Here is a 5397-nt window from a genome sequence, read left to right on the forward strand (position 1 = left end):
AAAATGAACAATTTAAATTATCACCGATTAGGGATACAACATATGCACAACCCGCTGTACTTCAGATACAGCAGACACTCCTAATATTTTTATTTTTTTATCAATGTTTTATTTCAAATCAGTCTCATATTTCTAGTACCTTTCAAATGTTTGTATGATTTAGGTTTTGTTTGGGAAGAGTTAAAATGCCTAAAGAAGTCCAAAAAAAATAAAATAGGTTAATTTAGTTAATAAGATAAAATATCACATTCAAATCATAAGCATTTTAATTTTTTTCTCACAACATCACATCCAAACCAAAAAAAGTCAAAAGTTCTTTGTAAACAGAACTAATTTAATCAGACGAAATTAGTCAAAAAATCAAAAAAAAAATAGGGCTAAATTAGCTCTTCCTAAATCAAAGCTTAATCATATTGGCCAAGCTCATATCAATACGTTTGCTCAAGGCCATGCTCTCGCTTCCATGTCTATACGTTGGAACTTTTACTGATCGAGTCCCTCTCAACGATTACAGCGTATAAGTAAAAAAATTTCCATTATAGTTTACTCTAATAAAGTAATAAGGGTAATTACAATTTGTACTAAATTTTATTTTGGTCTCTACAAATAAAATCATGATAGTCAAGTCTTTTTAGTTTTGGTCAAACCATACTTTGTTCTTTGCACATGAAATCATAATAGTTAACCTTCTGCATTTCTAGTCAAATGTCAATGTCTCTCCTCTGTTATTCCATTGCTTAAGTCTTTAACAGAATTCAATCATGTTGTTAATGTAAATTGTAAATAATAAATCACCACTCCACCTACCACCTCCACTACCACCCACTCCACCTACCACCTACACCTACTACCACATTTTCTTCTATATATATGATCATTGTAAACATAATCAATACAATCAATCAATAATACATAAATTCTTTCATGGTATCAGAGCTTTGTTAAAAAAAAAAAAAAAAAAAAAAAAAACTCGTATTTTCGCTTCACCGGCGGGCGGCAGCCTCGCCTTGGCCGCCCGCCGGACCTCTCATCTTCCAACTAATACAACTCCTCCTCTCTTTTTTTTTCTCTCGGTGTGCAGGGGAGGGAGAACAACCCCACAACACACAAGCTTCCTCTCTCTTGTTGGCTTTATGTTCAACAGACCCAACACACCATGCCCTGATGCACAACACACATATCACACATACCGCATGTTCGGCTTTGTCGGCATCCCCGTCACCTCCCTCGCCAACCTTTTGAGGCCTTCTTCAACACCCTCGGCTGTGACATCAGTGTAAAAATCATCCCATGTCCACCAGCCAAACCAGTCTATGACTTCACCACCAATTTGTTGCCAACCGTCATCTATGATAAGGAACCGTGATGGAGTACCTCCTTCAGCCAAAGCAGTCCGCCGGTTACGCCGCCTCCGCCTCCGGCTTCCTCACTGGCCGTCCCGGCATCCTCCTCACCATCTTCTGGCCTCGTCTTCCAGCCTGAACTCGTCGTCCAGCCGGAACATCGATTGCTGGAGCAAATCGTCGGCGCGATGGAGACAAGCGGCGACGGGTTTATCTCCGGCCATGGGGGTCCATTCTCGGATGGCCGACACCAACTCGTCAAGAGCCTTGAGATTCTGTTCCAGAGATCTTGGTTCTTCATCACTCAACTTCTCTTGATCTGAGTTAAAAAAAAAAAAAAAAAAAAAAAAAAAAAAAAAAAAAAAAAAACAGAGCTACCTCTTCGCCGGGATCTGCAGAGGAGGCCACACACTTCGCTTCACAATCCTCGGCTTCCACAGAACTCCCACAGAGGCCTATATGTGATTCATACACGCACACCCTGTTTCTCTCATTGATGGTCTCACTTTTTATTTTTTTATTACTATTATTCTTATATCACATGATCCATGCCCTCCTGTTCCCATTCCACTTTCTTTTCTTTTTTTTATATTTGTTTTAATCCCTCTTTTGCAAAGCCACCGACAGGTTTTAATCCCTCTTTCTTTCCAATTTTTTTTTTACACATTTGCATCTCACCTTTCCTTTTTTTATTTTATTTTTTTCTTCCTTTCCCATTCCCATCCTTCTCTTCACCTTTATTTTCTTTTCTTTTCAAACCACAAACACCAAAAAAAAAAAAAAAAAAAAAAAAAAAACAAAACAACAAAACAAATACCAAACCCATTGCCGGTTTTCACAAAACGGTGGGCCGAGCCACCCACGTGATTATATTCTTATTATTTCTTTCCTTTTTTATTTTTCTTTCACTTTATTTTTCATCTTTTTTTTTCATTATTATTTCTTTGCACAAAAAAAAAAAAAAACAGGCCGAAGACGAACTGCACACCAAACTCATTTTATTCATGTCGGGGCTCACCCCGATCACCATTTTACACCACAGAACACAAAAAAAAAAAAAAAACCAACAAAAAAAAAAAAAACAAAACAAAACAAAACAAACACAAATCGGCACAGTGGGATTTTTTCTTCTTTACTCTGCCGCCGGTCTCTTCTTCTTGCCTCCGTCCTGGGCGGCCTTTGACAGTGTTGCCTCCATATTTCCCACTCCACTGGGCACGATCACTCCACCCTGCTCCTCCACTGCAGCATATGGTGGCCCTCCAAATCGGAACATCACGGTGGCCTTCCGCTTCAGCTCCTTGTTTTCTGCCTTTAGCACGCTTATCTCTGCTCGCGCATCCTTATACATGCGTTGGAGCAGAGCCAGCTGGGAGTTTAACTGCTGCACCTCATTTGCCCTACTCTGCAGCCGGTTCGACAAGTTTGTCACCGCAGTCATGGTTTCCACACATGACTTCAATGTATACTGATTGGCTTCCACATCCGACTGCACTGCCATTCTTTGCTCCACAGACCGCATCGGAAAGTTCAACGGCACAAACCCTGGGGCGCCTGGTTGAGGTTCAGGGGCCACCGCACCCGTTATCTCTCTTGTTGACTCGTTGAGGTCGGGAAAGAGAGTGAGCAGACCACGGGACGACGAAGCCATTTTCTGGACAACAGAGTGTTTCAGCGTCTCTCTCTCAGAAATGGCAGAATTTTTCAGAGGATTTCGCAGGTTTTTTTTGCCTCTGCCTTGGCCTCAGGCTCCGTCTTGGTTAAATAGCCGAGGCCGCCACGCGCATCGCGCGCCTCTTGTCGCCCGACAAACTGGCACGCCTTTTCATGGCACATCTTTTGATAAAGTGGGCACGCCTTTTGAGGGCACGACTTTTGAGGGCTCGATATATATCTACATGTATATTTTTTGGGCAGCCTATCTACACACTCATACAGTGTCTTCTACACCGGTCAGCTTTATCAATCCCTTTGTTTCAACCTCAAATAGGTTTCTCTCTTCACACCTATTTGAGTTTGAGGGGGGGTTATACACAGTATCATGTATAAGTCACTCATGGCGCACTCCCTAAGTCGCCCCCTTGGTACACCACTACAACCTTATACAACGGTCCGACATGACCCCATAAACTGTCTTCTACAACGGTCCGACATGACCCCATATCTTCTACATCGGTCTGACACGACCACACAGTGTCCTGCTACATCGGTCCGACATGACCTCGTAAACTGTCCTGCTACATCGGTCCGACATGACCCCGTAAACTGTCTTTTACAACGGTCCGACATGACCCCATAAACTGTCCCGACATTGATTCCGGTCAGCTGCTACATCGGTCCGACATGACCCCGTAAACTGTCTTCTACAACGGTCCGACATGACCCCGTAAACTGTCCTGCTACATCGGTCCGACATGACCCCGTAAACTGTCTTCTACATCAGTCCGACATGACCCCATAAACTGTCTTCTCCAACGGTCCGACATGACCCCGTAAACTGTCCTGCTACAACGGTCCGACATGACCCCATAAACTGTCTTCTACATCGGTCTGACACGACCACACAGTGTCTGCTACAACGGTCCAACATGACCCCGTAAACTGTCTGCTACAACGGTCCGACACGACCATACAGTGTCTCCTATCCCATTTTTAATTGTCAGCCTATTTTTCTGTTTTGTTACTCTCTCCAAACTCAAGTTGGCTAGTACCTATCCTCCTTGAGTTTGAGGGGGGCTGTTAATGTAAATTGTAAATAATAAATCACCACTCCACCTACCACCTCCACTACCACCCACTCCACCTACCACCTACACCTACTACCACATTTTCTTCTATATATATGATCATTGTAAACATAATCAATACAATCAATCAATAATACATAAATTCTTTCACATGTGACAAGTATGTGACTAAGAAATAAAAACAAAAATGGAAAATCATTTCATTTTCAACCAATATACAATTTATCTTACGTGATAAGTATGTGAGAGTCATAATACAATATATATATATATATATATATATGTTCATATACTAAAAATTAAGACGAATAGGTAAGAAAATAGAGTTTTTAAAATTAAAAAAAGACAACAAAAAAACCAAAGAGAAAGAAAGATGAATATATAAAACACTATATTACTGTGAAGAATAAAACTTTGTGATTCTAATCTCTACAAAACCTTATTATATCTTTTTGTAATATTTTTTTGTACTATCTACCACTGTTGCAATTTCAGAAAATTTGCCACTAACATGTAATTTTTCCCAACCTCCACTGTCAGGTAATTGTCCGTGAATATTGAGTGGGTTCAAAGTTAGGTGGACAAATATCAGGTTACGAGAGGAAGTATATATATTTATTTTCTATATTTTTTTATTATTTTTGATTTATTTTGTAACTAAATAATATTAAAATTAAAATTTTCTAAATGGGTGGACCGAGCCGGGACGAGTTGGACTAAAACTCTTTATTTCAAGCTCAGTCAAAAAATTAAATGAGTTCAAACATTTGTTCAATTCGACTCTATAAACTAAATATTTTTTTCCAAATTCTAAAGATATTAGACTGAACTGAACAGGTTGGGCAGTTTATTGCGAATGGCATGCCTAATTCAGAGGTTGATTATCTTTTTATTCTGCAATAAATCGATTAATTTTCGGTGCTCCTGCAGCAATGCTTCTCTTCCATTAACAAATTGACAGTTAACTCTTTATTTCTTAACATTCTAATACAAAAGTGGTGATATCTCATGATTTAAATCAATAACTACTCATTTATGCTGTGTTTGGTTGGGTGATTTAGGGAGGGATTTGAAAAGGAAAATAGAAAAGATGTATGAAATTAGGTGAAATATAGGTATATTTTATTTACATTTCACCTAACTTTTCCCTTTCCCTTTCCAAATCCCTCATCAAATCCTCCAACCAAACACAACCTTAAAGTAACCACCTACACATGCTCCTGAGTATTGAATAATTTTTCTAATAAATCTCACATATGCTCCTATTCAGTAATGATAGTGACCCTCACAAAATACAATCTCTACAA

This window comes from Camellia sinensis, chromosome 9 (assembly GCF_055761805.1).
Source record: "Camellia sinensis isolate YWXY chromosome 9, ASM5576180v1, whole genome shotgun sequence".
Classification (NCBI taxonomy): domain Eukaryota; kingdom Viridiplantae; phylum Streptophyta; class Magnoliopsida; order Ericales; family Theaceae; genus Camellia; species Camellia sinensis.